The 17,153-nt window shown below is 44.3% G+C and overlaps 1 protein-coding gene across 4 annotated transcripts in view; it reads left to right on the forward strand.

Moving 5' to 3' along the window:
- The first annotated feature begins 12,221 nt into the window (after positions 1-12,221).
- Positions 12,222-17,153, forward strand: part of CUNH19orf25 (chromosome unknown C19orf25 homolog) — a 29,271-nt gene continuing 24,339 nt past the window's right edge. The window contains exons 1-2 of one of the 4 annotated variants that reach the window (XM_077488883.1): positions 12,232-12,344; positions 14,606-14,700. The gene's annotated coding sequence lies outside the window, so the exon portion shown is untranslated. Of the gene's footprint in view, positions 12,345-12,423; positions 12,597-14,605; positions 14,701-17,153 lie in introns of those variants that run through there. The other 3 variants (XM_077488882.1, XM_077488885.1, XM_077488884.1) reach the window with 3 other exon arrangements.

The raw sequence follows: 17,153 nt of genomic DNA on the forward strand, positions 1-17,153 counted from the left end.
ACTGATTTACCAGGAAGTGCACTGAGATTTGTCAGCAGGAATTCCAGGCCAAAACACCGATTTTTTTTTTTTTTTAGGATACTGCTTTGACACAAATAACATAGCTATGTTCTCAATAACATAACAAATCTTTATTTTCTTTTAGCTCAGTTCCACTTTAAATAGCACAAAAAGTCCTGTCTCCAAAGTCGCCATAAAACTGAGCCAGCTCAATATTTTTGTACAGTCTTTCTCTACAAATTCATTTCAGAGTAAGTTGTCTGCAATTCAAAGCAGAATATAGTCTCTGGTAAAACAGAAGAATTAAATGATCTCATGAAAAAAAGCTATTTGCATTTGAGGCTCCACAAAGACTGCCTCTACTGGACGTACCACAAAAATAATCGAATGTGCATAAACTGCAAAGGAATGGATCTCAATGATAGGATGAAACATATTTTTACATGCATTCATCTGTATTAGTTACTTACAGAGTCGTTTTAAAAAAAAAATGAGGAGCTATTTATTCTGACTCTCGTCTAGCCAATTACTTTTGGCACAATTAAGACAGGAGTACATTTTGGGCTGAATGAGTGATCCATCTCCCAAAAGCCCCCTCTAGTGGCAAATGGGAGTATTTTTTTGCATAAGGTGACAAATATGCAAATGTTAAGTCATTTTTCTTATTACATTTTTTGGAAAGACTGCAAGGAAGAGTGATAATGATTTGTCTTCAATGTGCAATGTGAACATCTATTTCTATATGCATATAAGAACATACAATGACAGCCCTGGCAGTTATCTAAGGGGCACTGAATACCCTGTGTGCTGCACCTTTGTTCTGGTTTGCAAAAAAAAAAACTTTTCATATAGCTGAATGGTAATGCAATTAAAGATCAGTGAAAAAAAAGGTTGTAAGTATACAAAACCTGCAAACATGTAAGATCACTGTTTATTTTTTTATACTTTATGGCAGTGATTGCACAGCAGTGTTATTTTTGGCAGCAAATCTCGATTTAGTTTTAGTCTTATGCCCTGTACACACGGTCGGACATTCCGACATCAATTTTTTCTGACGGGTTTTGGCCCATACTTGTCTTGCATACACACGGCCGCACAAAGTTGTCAGGAAATCCGATCGTTCAGAACGAGGTGATGTAAACCACGTACAACGGACCTATAAAGAGGCCAGTAGCCAATAGCTTTTGTCTCGTAATTTATTCTGAGCATGTGTGGCACTTTGTGCGTCGGAATTGTCTACACACAATCGGAATTTAAACGATCAGATTTTGTTGTCGGAAAATTTTAGATCCAGGTTTTAAACTTTGTGTGTTGGAAATTCCGACAGAAATAGTTAGATGGAGCCCACATACGATTGGATTTTCCGACAACAAGATCTGATCGCACATTTTCCGTCGGAAAGTCCGAACGGTGTGTACAAGGCATTAGTCAGGACTAAAGTGGCGGTTTAGTTTTAGTCCCATTTTAGTCTTCTGAAATTGTTTTAGTATTTAGTCGACTAAATCCTCAGTACATTTTAGTCGACTAAAACTAATTTTAATCATCTAAAATCTAAGGGGTGTAGTTAAATTGTAATGCATTATTTAAGCATTTCTCTACAATTTCCAAACTCATTATATAATTCTGGAGTGAAAAACTGAATATGTTATTGTTTATGGTATTGAGGTATGAACATGCACTACAGACCAGTGTTAATTTTGATGTCAAATTTCAATTTAGTTTTAGTTTTAGTCTTTTGACTAAAATGCCATTTTAGTTTTAGTCGTATTTTAGTCATATCAGTTGTTTTAGTTTTAGTCGTATTTTAGTCAACTAAAATGGTATTAAGTTAGTCAATTAAAATGGTTTAGTCGGTTTTAGTTTAGTTGCACAGATTGGCAAGTTGTCCTTGGATATCCCCCACCCATCCTAGGACCCCATTTGTATTTTATATCTATTTTATTTCTAGGTGTCTTCTGGCTGGTCATGTGATACATGGGGTCCTCCTCTTTATCGTCTCTTTTGTAGCAGTGGGCGCCTTGCTGACATCCCCTCTGAGGGAGCGTCTATGATGCCCCACATTCATAATATGTCCCTGGGAAACTTTGGTTGTCATTAAACACAGAAGACTGAGGACATCTAGGGGTGAATAGAAATTATTGCAGAGGACAGCTCCAGATTGAAGGTGTGCATTTTGTTTTCACTGCTGCTGAAGGACTTTAAACAAAAATAGCCTAGAAACAAGCCTTGAAGCAAACCTGTCCTCTTTTAAAAAATGGCAAACTAATGTGCAATACATAGCATGCACGATTTGGTGCATGCATTAACATTCAAAGCACTTTCCTGTTATATCCATCCATACATGGCACTCCTAGAAATACCTAGAACTTCCAGGTATGGGGCACAATAGATGTTCCAGGTATGGGGCACAATAGATGTCCCAGGTATGGGGCACAATAGATGTTTGCCCCTTCCTCCCATAATACAATGCTTGGTGGCCAATTACCAAGCACTGCCACTTTGCAAGTGGGTAGAGGTGGGAGGTGAGCCCTGCCAAATGCAATACTGACTTTAAGAATTTCAATAATTCTATGATTATACAAGGGCTCCAACAGTAAATCGAAGAGGAGAGCACAGTGAAGAATGCAGGCAAGAAAAGGCATCTGTTTGACATCCTGTGTGTTAATGCTTTAGCTGGATGAATAAATAAAGAATAAAAATCTTTTCCTTCCATTGCTTCTACCACCATTAAAGTAGTTAAAAATAATAAAAAAAAAATTAAAACATTTTTTAAATAAAACAAAAAAAAAAAAATTAAAAATGATAAATTTACTGCAAATTGGCCCCATCTAAGTCAAACCTCAGTGCAGACCACTCGTTCAACTCATTACTGCTACTTTATTTCAATCCCAGCATCCAATCACCGCAGTAAATATTTGTAGCTTATTCTTCATTTTTAAAATTTTTTGTCTGGAGTTCTCTTTTAACTCTTGCTTTCCATTATGTATGAAATGCAGACAGAAGAAATTGTATTGCATAAAGTAGCTGAAGCTGATGAAAGGTGTGCCGCGTTTATAAATGACAATCATTAGAATAACAATTAAAAGCTGGAGGTAAAGACTGACAATCCTATTGGAGCTGTCACTGGGAAGAGCGTGGGTTTGATATAATATTTATGCGGCGCAGTAAAAATGAAATGTCAGCACTCAACAGGGGAGAAGTGTTCCTCGAATTAATGATTAAAACATGTAAATCTGCTCACTTTTAGGGACTTTCATATGACACTCCCCCCCCCCCCCCCCTTTTCTCTCATTTAGATACATATATAAAATCATGACACACATTGTGAATTAACAGCAATGCTCACACAGACCCTTGTATAGAAAAAAAAATAGCAAAATGCCACTTTTGTGCTCATATGTGTAAAAAGTACCCCTTTTTTTCCTGTGTAGCAAGGTGTTTGAACCTCTGTCTGGCCTTTATTGCTATTTCTAACCCTTATGGGAAGCTTTCCTGTCCTGTTGATAATGTTGTCACTGGCACAGGAAATCTCAGGCTGGAGGCAGACAGCAATAATAGAGCATAGCTCCCAACTTTGGAACAAAGTCTCTCATTTTGGTCTGATCTATATATTTGTATATAAACTGCACTGTTTATCTTTCAAAACGTTTCCCAGTGCTAAACCTTTCATCCATATTCTAAATTGCCGCATTTGTAAATTTTAAAAGCCAATATAAAGGAATAGTAGTGGTAAAAAAGCACCTGTGGGTTTAACCAATAATTTTTTTGTAGAGTTCTCCTTTACGGGGGCGTGGCAGGGGGTGTGTCCTATACCAGGATGCTTTTGTGCATTAAAAAAACAAGAAAAATGATATTCAAGAGGCAGCAGTAATGACCAGTGGCAGGTTTATTAGGGGCGCATGGCCCCGCCCCCTCCCCTATCCATGCCTCCGGCCCCCTAATCTACATGCAGGGCACCGGATGCATGGATTCTAATGTTTTTTTTTTTTTTTTAAGCACATGATTAGTGCCAGAGGTCCTTAATAGGCTTCAAAAAAGGGTGGGTTCGGGGCACAGAGCACTGCGCCCGAGCCCAACTATTTGTGTGACAATAGCAAATTAATATTTGCTATTGTCACACTGATCCTCCTCCCGGCCAATCAGGAAGCGGGTCCTGAGACATGTCACCAGATTGGCTGAAAGGACAGGTGTTCCTATTGGCCACCTAGGAGGAGGAGGGAGGAGCGGCACAGTGGTGTAGTGGTTAGCACTCTTGCCTAGCAGTAAGAAGGGTCGCTGGTTCAAATCCCAACCACAACTCTACCTGCTTGGAGTTTGCATGTTCTCCCTGTGCCTGCGTGGGTTTCCTCCGGGTACTCCGGTTTCCTCCCACAAACCAAAGACATGCAGGTAGGTTAATTGGCTTCTGTCCAAAATTGGCCCTAGTATATGAATGGGGACCTTGGATTGTGGGCTCCTTGAGGGTAGGGACCAATGTGAGTGTGTAATGAACAGGGATAGGGACAATTGTAGACACTCAGGTTGAACTGGATGGACTGGTGTCTTTATTCAACCTTACTAACTATGAAACTATGAAACTATGAAGAAGCAAGGCCGCCATGAGGAGAAGCACGAGACGCCACCGTCCGTCGCCCAGAGGGAAGTGTTGACCGCTTGATGGGGTAACTGCAGGGCCGACCGATGGGGGGAGTGTGGGTGTCCCAACTGACCAGTGGAGGGGTTTCTGTGGGTGCATTGTTTGCTGCCCCCCCCAAAAAAAACACCAGCCGCCACTGGTATCAACTAAAAAACACTGCTTTACCACCACCACCACCCTCTACCGATGGGTGATCTACCGTTGATTGTTTTACAGAGGGATAATAGAGACTGCCACACTTGAGAATAAGGCCTTTAAGTGGACCTTGTCTTTCCCCTTTCTACTAAATGATGTTTTTTTCTCAACCGTGTACAGTGTCTTGAAAAAGTATTCATACCCCTTGAAATGTAACAAATTTTGTCATTTTACAACCCAAAATGTAAATGCATTTTATTGGGGTTTTCTGTGATAAACCAACACAAAGTGGCACATAATTGTGAAGTGGAAGGAAAATGATAAATTGTTTCCAACATTTTTTACAAATAAATAAGTGAAAAGTATGGCCTGCATTTGTATTTAGACCCCTTTACTCTGAAACCCCTAACGAAAATCTAGTGGAACCTATTGCCTTCAGAAGTCACCTAATTAGTAAATAGAGTCCACCCCTGCGTGCCATTTATATGATTTATATTTACAGTATAAATGCAGCTGTTCTATGAAGCCCTCTGAGGTTTGTTAGAGAACCTTGGTGAACAAACAGCATCATGAAGGCCAAGGAAGTTGTGAAGAAATGAATCATGGATTATTTGTTTCCTTAGGATTTTCTTATTTCACATATATTTTTTCTTTTTAGCCCTTGTGAATGGGCTCTTATGGAGACTTATATGTCATTATATGGATTAATTTTTGTGTTTTCACAATATTGAGTTCAATATTTTAGCACTGCTTCATGTATTTATCACAATTTAAAAATGTTGCCTATATACACTTAGGGTGGTGGTAAATGGTTTGTCTCAACCCTCAAACTGTCAATTTTGCTGGACAGCTTGGTCTGTTCAAGTAAGTTGAGAAAGTAAAACAGTAGTATTTAATGTATTTATTTAGCTTGTTTGCCTGGAGTTCAGCTTTAGGATCATTGGGAGTCAAAGTACAGCATCTAGTGTCTGTACTTTCCCCAGCAGTGACAGCAGTGACATGCTGCTCTTTTTAAATTCTTCTACATATGTTACATCTGCTAAAGGTGTGGGGACACTTTTAATCTGTATATGACATCACATACATTTTTTTTTCTTTAGTAACAGATATCCCCAAAGAGCCCTAATTAACTAATTTCTCCCCTTTTCCTTTAGCTACGGTATTATTTTTCTGCTGGGTTTTTTTTTCATTTTCTTTTTTTTTTTTACATTAGTAGTTTATTCATTTTGTTTGCTTGTTTTTTTTTTTTTTTTTCATTTTGCATAACCAGAATATGTGCAAAGTATTTTTTCATTGCATCAATGCATGGCAATAACTTATATTATTATACCAGAAACATAATTTTCACATTTGCAAAGCCCTGCTTTATTATTTTTTTTTTTTTATGTGTTTAACAATGGTATATGGGCTTTTTGTAGTATAGTCTAAGATAGATTATGAGTGTTGTATTTGTTTTTGTGTATTATTTATAAGGAAGATTATATAGAAAAAAGAAAAATGATTTTCATGTCACTTTAAAACAGAACATATAGAATAAAATGCATATTTTTATAGTAAAACTACTTTAACCACCTTAGTTCTGGAAGGTTTACACCCTTCATGACCAGGCCATTTTTTGTGATACGGCACTGTGTTCATTTTATTGACGACTGCGTGGTCATGCCACACTGTACCCAAATACAATTTTTGTCCCTTTTCCCCCACAAATAGAGATTTCTTTTGGTGGTATTTGATCACTTGTGCTATAAACAAAAAAAGTCTGACAATTTGGAAATTTCTTTTTTTTTTTTTACTTTCTGCAATAAAACATAACAAATAAAAAAAATCGAATTTCTTCATCAATTTAGGCCAATATGTATTCGGCTACATATTTTTGGTAAAACAAATCCCAAAAAGCGTATATTGATTGGTTTGCGCAAAAGTTATAACATCTACAAACAATGGGATATATTTGATAGGATAGCTTGTTTGCCTGGAGTTTAGCTTTAGAATCATAGGGAGTCAAAGTACAGCATCTGGTGTCTGTACTTGCTCCAACACTGACAGCAGTGACATGCTGAATACCCCTACTCCTTTAAATTAAAATACATATGTTACACCTGCTTGAATTGTGGGGACACTTTTAATCTGTATATGACATCACATACATTTTATTTATTTTTGTTATTTTTTTTAGTAAACGATATCCCTAATGAGTCCTAATTAACTTTTTTTTCCCGTTTTTTTAAGCTATGATTTTTCTAGACCCTCTGATTCACTGACTCTGAAACCCTTGAGCTCCTCCAAGGTTTGCAGTGGTATCCACTCAAGCGTCACCCGTGCTTCCCTGCTGGGCCCCTAGCTTGGCACTCCAGATACTCCTCAAGCTTCACCCCTGCTAAGCATCTTGGTCCCTGGCTTGACACACAAGGCTGCTCTGCAAGCATCTCCTCCGCTGGTTGGGTCCCTAACTTGGTCACCATCTGAAATTTCCTGATTCACCACTGTGCCCTTCGGTGAGAATATGGTTCCGGCACTTGCTTCAGTTACTCACTGTGGTCCCTGGTAAAGGTGATTTGGTTCCAACCTTGAGTTGCTCTCTCACTTCTGGATAGGCCCTGGATAGGCCCTCAGACAGCCTAGCAGCCAGATGCCCCTGGGATAAGCCTAATCTCTGGCCTAGCAGCCCAGGGGGCACAGAACACAGTTTACCTGACCTCACCCGAATATAAAAAACCCTGTCCATTGGTTGGGACACCCACATACCCATAACCTGACCTTGGGTTGCCATTCTCGTATCTAGTACCACCAAGTACCCAGCCACCTAGTGGTAGAAGAGAAAAGTGCAACAAGGCCAAGCTTAGGGAGAAATCAATTGATCCCTATCAATCGACCAAGATAGCTACTTTTGCCAAGTAAATTTGTGAGGAGCTCCCTGACTAAACTCCTGGGTGTGCATTTGAGGATATTAAAAGTAAAAAATTGTCTTTTTGACAGAAGAGACTCTATTGGGGACACAGCACTGCAGGGGATAAATAGACAGGTAAGTCAGCCATAATGTGACTGATGCTGCAGCTGTCCCCCGGCGTATCTTCACTGATGGCTTGGTTCTCTCACCTTCCCGAGTGGAGAGCTGCTGGTTGTCAGTCAGCAACTCTCCTGCTCTGATCCTCCACGCTCACTGGAGCACTGAGCTGTGGAGGGGCAGGGAGCAGCCGTCTCAGCGGCATCAGTCCAGGCAAATGCGGATCCAGACTTCCTAAGTCAGCGGAAAGCGGACTTCAGCTCTCTTCTGAAAACAGATCACAGGACAGGAGTGCAAAATGAAATGCACTCCTGTGACCCTTAGAAGAAGCCCAGCCTAAAACGCTCAGGCTGGACTTCTCCTTTTAAATTAGCCTCAGAACCTGTGTAACTAATATGTGTTTGGGTTTAACTAGTTGCTGACCGCCGGCCGTCAAATGACGGCCAGGCGGCGCAGCTATTGTGGCGGGAGGCCGTCATATGACGGCCTCCCGTTTAAACAGGGATGCGCGCGATCGTGCGCGCGCATCCCTGTTTCTTCGGTGGCGGCGTGTCACGGAGACACCGCTCGCCACCGAAGGGGGTGAACAGCCATTCGTTATGGCTGTTTACCACGTGATCGGCCGTGATGAAGTCACGGCCGATCACAGATGGTCACACCCCCTACGTGCACGGCGCATGCGCGCGATCGCGAGCGCGCTGCGCGTGCACGTCGGTGGCGGCGTGTTCCCCGGGAACACTGCTCGTCACTGACACTGGTAAACAGCCATTGGCTGGCTGTTTACCCACGTGATCGGCTGTGATCCTTTCACAGCCGATCACTAAAATGTAAACAAACCGCGGTAACGGGATGTTACCGGGTTCTCCTCCTCACACACCGATCGTGTGTGAGGAGGAGATTGCGGTAACATCTCGTTACCGCATACAGTGTACACCAAACATACTGATTGCCCCCCCCCAATAAAGAGGACCTGTCACCACCCCTCATAGTACCTGTCAATCACAGTCCATCAGAGTACCTGTCACAGTCCATCAGAGTATTTGAGTACCTGTCCCAGCCCATCAGAGTACCCGAGTACCTGTCCCAGCCCATCAGAGTACCCGAGTACCTGTCCCAGCCCATCAGAGTACCCGAGTACCTGTCCCAGCCCATCAGAGTACCCGAGTACCTGTCCCAGCCCATCAGAGTACCTGTCCCAGCCCATCAGAGTACCCGAGTACCTGTCCCAGCCCATCAGAGTACCCGAGTACCTGTCCCAGCCCATCAGAGTACCCGAGTACCTGTCCCAGCCCATCAGAGTACCCGAGTACCTGTCCCAGCCCATCAGAGTACCCGAGTATCTGTCCCAGCCCATCTGAGTACCCGAGTACCTGTCCCAGCCCATCTGAGTACCCGAGTACCTGTCACAGTTCATCTGAGTACCCGAGTACCTGTCCCGGCCCATCAGAGTACCCGAGTACCTGTCACGGCACATCAGAGTACCCGAGTACCTGTCACGGCACATCAGAGTACCCGAGTACCTGTCACGGCACATCAGAGTACCCGAGTACTTGTCACGGCACATCAGAGTACCCGAGTACCTGTCACGGCCCATCAGGGTACCCGAGTACCTGTCACGGCCCATCAGGATACCCGAGTACCTGTCACGGCCCATCAGGGTACCCGAGTACCTGTCACAGTCCATTAGAGTACCGAGTACCTGTCACAGTCCATTAGAGTACCGAGTACCTGTCACAGTCCATTAGAGTACCGAGTACCTGTCACAGCCCATCTGAGTACCCGAGTACCTGTCACAGTTCATCTGAGTACCTGTCACCGCCCTTCAGAGTACCCAAATACCAGTCACCAAACCATCAGAGTACCTGTCACCAGGCCATCAGAGTACCCGAGTACCTGTCACCAGGCCATCAGAGTACCCGAGTACCTGTCACCAGGCCATCAGAGTACCCGAGTACCTGTCACCAGGCCATCAGAGTACCCGAGTACCTGTCACCAGGCCATCAGAGTACCCGAGTACCTGTCACCAGGCCATCAGAGTACCCGAGTACCTGTCACCAGGCCATCAGAGTACCCGAGTACCTGTCATCAGGCCATCAGAGTACCCGAGTACCTGTCACCAGGCCGTCAGAGTACTCGAGTACCTGTCACCAGGCCATCAGAGTACCCGAGTACCTGTCACCAGGCAATCAGAGTACCCGAGTACCTGTTCCAGTCCATCTGAGTACCCGAGTACCTGTCACAGTCCACCTGAGTACCCGAGTACCTATCTCCAGCCCATCAGAGTACCCGAGTACCTATTTGCAGCCTATGTCTCATAGAATATACGTTGGGGTGTTTACTTTCCAAAATGGGGTCATTTTGTGGGTAATTTCACTGTCCTGGTGGTCCAGGACCTTCAAAAGTGTGATGGGTAGGAATGAAATAAGATGTGTCATTTATGCTCCTAGAACGCCTGAACGTACTACTTCAATGTTTGGCCCATCTATGTGGCCAGGCTGTGTAAAAGTCCTACACATGTGGTATCGCCATACTCGGGAGGAGTAGCAGAATGTATTTTGGGGTGTAATTTTTGCTATATACATGTTATGTGTTAGAAATATCTTATAAATTGACAATTTTGTGTAAAAAAAAAATGCGTTTTAATTTTTTTCCACATATTCCAAAAACTTCTGGAAAAAAATGAACCGTTCAAAAGACTCATTATGCCTCACAGATTATACGTTGGGGTGTTTGCTTTCCAAAATGGGGTAATTTTATGGGAAATTCCATTGTGCTGGTACTCCAGGGCCTTCAAAAGTGTAATAGGTGGTTGAGAAATGAGATGCGTAATTTTTGCTCATAGAACGTCTGAAGGTACTACATCAATGTTAGTGCTCTGTATGTGGCCAGGCTGTGTAAAAGTCTCACACACGTGGTATCGCCGTACTCGGGAAGAGTAGCAGAATGTATTTTGGGGTGTAATTTTTGCTATATACATGCTATGTGTTAGAAATATCTTATAAATTGACAATTTTGTGTAAAAAAAAATGCGTTTTAATTTTTTTCCACATATTCCAAAAACTTCTGGAAAAAAATTAACCATTCAAAAGACTCATTATGCCTCACAGATTATACGTTGGGGTGTTAGCTTTCCAAAATGGGGTGATTTTATGGGAAATTCCATTGTCCTGGTACTCCAGGGCCTTCAAAAGTGTAATAGGTGGTTGAGAAATGAGATGCGTCATTTTTGCTCGTAGAACGTCTGAAGGTACTACATCGATGTTGGTGCTCTGTATGTGGCCAGGCTGTGTAAAAGTCTCACACATGTGGTATCGCCATACTCGGGAAGAGTAGCAGAATGTATTTTGGGGGGTAATTTGTTGTATACATATGCTGTGTGTGAGAAATAACCTGATAATATGACAATTTAGTAAAAAAAAATAAAAAAAAATAAAAAATCTTCATTTTGCAAAGAATTGTGGGAAAAAATGACAACTTAAAAAAACTCACCATGCTACTTACTTAATACCTTGGGATGTCTACTTTGTAAAAAGGGGTCATTTGGGGGGTATTTGTACTTTCCTGACTAGTTAGAGTCTCAAGAAATGAGATACACCTGATGTACTGAAGGCCTGATCAGAAGTGATGAATTTTCAGTGATTGGCACCATAGATTGTAGACTCTATAACTTTCACAAAGACCAAATAATATATACTAATGTGGGTTATTTTTACCAAAGATATGTAGCAGTATAAATTTTGGCCAAAATTTATGAAGAAAAATTACTAATTAGCAAAAATTTATGACAGAAACGAAGAAAAAGGCATTTTTTTCACAAAATTTACGTTTTATTTTATTTATAGCACAAAAAATAAAAAAACCCACTAGTGATTAAATACCACTAAAAGAAAGCTCTATTTGTGTGGAAAAAAGGACGCAAGTTTCATATGGATACTGTGTTGGATGACTGAGTAATTGTCATTCAAAGTGTGAGAGCGCTGAAAGCTGAAAATTGGTCTGGTCAGGAAGGGGGTGTAACTGCACTGTACTGAGGTGGTTAAAGGATGAGTTGGCAACTCTAATGTGCATTGTGCAGCCATGCCTGTGCAAGTAAACACAGCCCTTTCATGGGTGTACATTGTAGTATGTCTCTGTAAACAAGACCTAAGCGCAAATTTATGCACTTTATTCAAGCCATAGAAATGCAGTCTCACTGTCAAGCATTAGGGAGAGATTATGCACATCATGCTTCAAAAATAAATGTCAGCAGTTAAACATAAATGTACAAAAGGAGCATTAAAAAAGAGAATTATTCGTGAAAATAAATGATTTACACAAATAGCTCATTCTTAAAGCAAGGGTTTATCACTATGTCAGTTTGGATTTGCCTTAAATAAAGTTGATTGAATTACATTTCATTGGCACTGATCTCTCTTCATGTTAGCCGTGGTTGCATGGCAACAGGAAGGAAGTGGGAACCCCGAGCATTATGGGTACATGAAAGCGAGGCTTGGTTTCAGGGAGGGCGCTTATAGTAACGTTGTAAGCAAACCTAGGAGTGTGCGAGAAGAAGGAAGAGAGATTTCTCAGGTACTGTGTGTGAACGGCTCATGGGTCTGTCTATGAATAAGGAGAGCAAGATGTGTGTATTATTATTTCAGAGAAGTGTTTGGATGGAGCTGTGTACACCACATCGGAAGCCGGAAGGGAATGGCTGATGTGTCTGCAGGAGGGGAGGGGAGAGGAGAGGAGAGGAGAGCTCTGCTTCTACAGGTCAGCATGGACGGCAAGAGGGCCACAGGGTGAGACAGAGACCCTTCACTTCTATTAGAACATGGCAGGGTGAGATTGCTGCACAGTGCTGGAACAGAGATATAACAAGTGCACACCCTAGATTATAACAAGCACGCTCCCTATGTTATACAGAGACAGAACAAGCACGCTCCCTATGTTATACAGAGACAGAACAAGCTCACTCCCTATGTTATACAGAGACAGAACAAGCTCACTCCCTATGTTATACAGAGACAGAACAAGCTCACTCCCTATGTTATACAGAGACAGAACAAGCTCACTCCCTATGTTATACAGAGACAGAACAAGCTCACTCCCTATGTTATACAGAGACAGAACAAGCTCACTCCCTATGTTATACAGAGACAGAACAAGCTCACTCCCTATGTTATACAGAGACAGAACAAGCTCACTCCCTATGTTATACAGAGACAGAACAAGCTCACTCCCTATATTATAACAAGCTCACTCCCTATATTATAACAAGCTCACTCCCTATATTATAACAAGCTCACTCCCTATATTATAACAAGCTCACTCCCTATATTATAACAAGCTCACTCCCTATATTATAACAAGCTCACTCCCTATATTATAACAAGCTCACTCCCTATATTATAACAAGCTCACTCCCTATATTATAACAAGCGCACTCCCTATATTATAACAAGCTCACTCCCTATATTATAACAAGCTCACTCCCTATATTATAACAAGCTCACTCCCTATATTATAACAAGCTCACTCCCTATATTATAACAAGCGCACTCCCTATATTATAACAAGCGCACTCCCTATATTATAACAAGCGCACTCCCTATATTATAACAAGCGCACTCCCTATATTATAACAAGCGCACTCCCTATATTATAACAAGCGCACTCCCTATATTATAACAAGCGCACTCCCTATATTATAACAAGCGCACTCCCTATATTATAACAAGCGCACTCCCTATATTATAACAAGCGCACTCCCTATATTATAACAAGCGCACTCCCTATATTATAACAAGCGCACTCCCTATATTATAACAAGCGCACTCCCTATATTATAACAAGCGCACTCCCTATATTATAACAAGCGCACTCCCTATATTATAACAAGCGCACTCCCTATGTTATACAGAGATGGAACAAGCGCACGCCCGATTATTAAACCGAGATAGAACAAGTGCAAACTCAATTTCCCCAGTCATCTTCTAGGACAGCCCTTGAGAGATGGAGCTTCTCCCATCACCACAGGAAACACGTTGCCATTCAGTTCAAAAGGTGGTCCCTCAGGCCAATGGTCAGTCATTTGTGTTTCCTCCATCGGAGGAACATGTTGCTGAGGGACCGGGAAAGGAAGGACTTGCGCTTCCAGGGGCTGCCTGAAGGGAGAGGAGACCATACAGGGGCACTGGATCCTATCCGTCGGTGCTCCAGTAAGGTCCTTAACATTTAATATTGTGGCCCGGGTACTGTCCAGCAGACCCATCGCCCGCCCCCCCCCCCCCCCCCTCTCCCCCCCCCCCCCTCTCCAGTGCCTGGTGAGGGCCAGTGGCAGGGTGATGCAGGTTCTCCCAGGGTGTGACTGCAGCGCAGGTGAATGGGTGAAGTTGCATGAAATGTCCATATAATCTCCGGGCTGTTCAGTCGCGGTGGGGCCGGAGATGCTGTTTGCGTCATTTCCAGTGGAAATGCCGAGACTTTTGGGTCTCCAGGGTGCAAGGAGGAGGGGAAGGCTGGGCTGGGCCTAGAAAACGACCGACCAGCATCCAGCTAAACTGGACTAACGGTGGGATCCGGAGTAGAGGGGGGACCATGGAGGTGAATCCCCAGGACACTCCGGCGGAAGAAGGCACCAGCCAAGCACGTGTAGGGTACTGGGCAGGCCCCATACTATACTATTCACTGTATGTGGTGGTGGTTGTAGGTCTGGATTAGGGAACCCCATGGCGGTGGACCCCTCACTATCCCGTAAATCTACAGCATTGGTGGTGCGTAGCATGGGTGTAAGGGGGGTAGCTTGGTAGCTAACACCCCTTACCCTTTTTTTTTCTTCTGTGTTACAGACAAAGAAGACACCCAGGTAGAACAAGTCTGGCTGCAAAAAGTGCCCAAATTGTGGGAACAAGCTATCTTCAAGCTCTAATAGAGCCTTGTGCAGGTAGTGTTTTGCAAACCTGCTTAAATTAGAAGCAGACTCCCCCCTGGCTAAGTTCCTCAACTCCTTTTTTTTTTTTTTTTTTTTAAGGATGAGATGACATCAACTTTTAAATCAGTGCTCGACAAACCCCAGGTCGCCAATGCGACCAGAAATCGCAACCTGGCGCCTAAGCTGCCACCAGCCCACTCACTATCAATGCCCCAGACATGCAGCACATGAACACTGACTGCCATCCTCCTCCCTTCTCCACACTGAGCGGCGCCGCGCTAAGTGTGTGAAACTGACAAGCAACGGAGAGAGGAGGATCTGTCAGATTTCAGCCTGATGTCGTAGTGGGCGGGACCAGGCCGGGGTGGGCGGGACCCAGCAGCTATCAAACACCAGCCAATGGGATCTGGGCGGGCCGCTACGTGTATGTGGCCCGCCCCTTTTCTTAAGTAGCCCAATCGTTGGTGTTTGATAGCTGCTGAGTCCCGCCCACCCGGCCGTGCCCCACCCACCCGGCCGGGTCCCGCCCCCCCCCTGACATCAGGCTGAAATCTGACATATCCGCCTCTGTTACTTGTCAGTTTCACACCCCGGCTGGGTCCCACCCATTCCGACATTAAGCGCAATTCTGACAGCTCCTCTGTTACATTTCAGTAACCGAGTGCTCCTTGTGAAACCTGCCAGTGCCACCTGCTAGTGCCAATCAGTGCCACCTGCCACCGCCAATCAGTGCCACCTGCCACCGCCAATCAGTGCCACCTGCCACCGCCAACCAGTGCCACCGCCAATCAGTGCCACCTGCCACCGCCAATCAGTGCCACCTGCCACCGCCAATCAGTGCCACCTGCTAGTGCCAACCTGTGCCACTGCCAATCAATACCACCTGCCACTACCTATCAGTGCCACCTGCCACTGCCAATCGGTGCCACCGTCAGTCAGTGCCACCTGCCAGTGCCGAGTGTCACTGCCAATCAGTGCCACCTGCCACCGCCAATCAGTGTCACTGCCAATCAGTGCCACCGCCAATCGGTGCCACCGCCAACCAGTGCCACCTGCCACCACCAACCAGTGCCACCTGCCAGTGCCACCACCAATCAGTGCCACCTGCCACCGCCAATCAATGCCACCACCAATCAGTGCCACCTGCCAGTGTCAGTGCCACCTGCCACCACAAATCAGTGCCACCTGCTAGTGCCAGCCAGTGCCACCGCCAATAAATACCACCTGCAACCACCACCCAGTGCCACCGCCAATCAGTGCCACCTGCCAGTGCCCCCACCAGTCAGTGCCACCTGCCAGTGACCTCTGCCCCCCGCCAATCAGTGCCACCTGCCACCGCCAATCAATGCCACCGCCTACCAGTGCCACCTGCCACCACCTACCAGTGCCACCTGCCACCACCAATCAGTGCCACCTGCCACCGCCAATCAGTGCCAACTAGTGCCACCGCCAACCAGTGCCGCCTGCCAACACGTGCCATCTGCCAGTGACAACTAGTGCCACTTCCAAACCAGTGCCACCTGCCACTTCCAAACCAGTGCCACCTGCCAGTTCCAACCAGTGTCACCTGCCGGTGCCATCTGGCAGTTCCACATGCCTGCCAGTGGCAACCAGTGCCACCTGCCAGTGCCAGCCAGTTCCATCTGTTGCCAGCCTTACTCTTTCTGGTCAGCCCATAACCCTGATGTAACAGCGTTTCAATGGAGTTATTGACTGGGTGCTCCATTGTGAGTTGGGGATAGGGGGTGAAAATGAATGGCCTTACCCCGGGAGCTGAAAAAAAAACTGGCTCCTAACTTTTTTAACTGGCTCCTAAATTCAAAGCAAATTTGTCAACCCCTGTTTTAAATACCCTTTTTAGAGAGTTAATTTCAGATGTGAACACATCTACATCTATCGGTAATGTAGCTGCAATTCTCGCTTTGCCAGGTCCTACAACACCCAGCTCAGGGGAGCCCCAACGAATCAAGGAGCATAGCTCTGCTTTAGTTGTGCCTGAATCTTCTGACTCAGACTCTGAGGTTTCCTTTTGATGAGAATCCAGAAGCCGTTTGGAATACAAATCCCAAACTAGACGCACCACTGTCTAAAGTATCAAAGCAGTCTGACTTAGCCTTTGAGGATATGGGGCACTTAAAGGACCCAATGGACAGGAGAACAGACTGGGGGGGGGGGGGGCACGGCTTCCAAGATGCGCTTGTGCAGTGTCCCTTTTACTGGAGAACTGCTCTTCGGACACCACCTTGGAAAAGACAAAGGATAAAAAGAAGACTTTCCCCATAAAAAAAAAAAATGTCTTCCTTTTAAAAGAACCCCCAAAGACAGATAAGGAATTCAGACCAAAGAAGCATTGATAAAGGCAAAGGAGGTATACTTTTTAACTGTCTCAGTCAGAACCCCTAGCCCCAGTGACTTTAGGCTTCCGGTGGGAGGCAGACTAAAGGGGTTTCTCCCACAACGGAGGT

Source organism: Lithobates pipiens, unplaced genomic scaffold, assembly GCF_037356315.1.
Source record: "Lithobates pipiens isolate NorthernLeopardFrog02 unplaced genomic scaffold, aLitPip1_a1.2 Scaffold_18, whole genome shotgun sequence".
Lineage (NCBI taxonomy): Eukaryota > Metazoa > Chordata > Amphibia > Anura > Ranidae > Lithobates > Lithobates pipiens.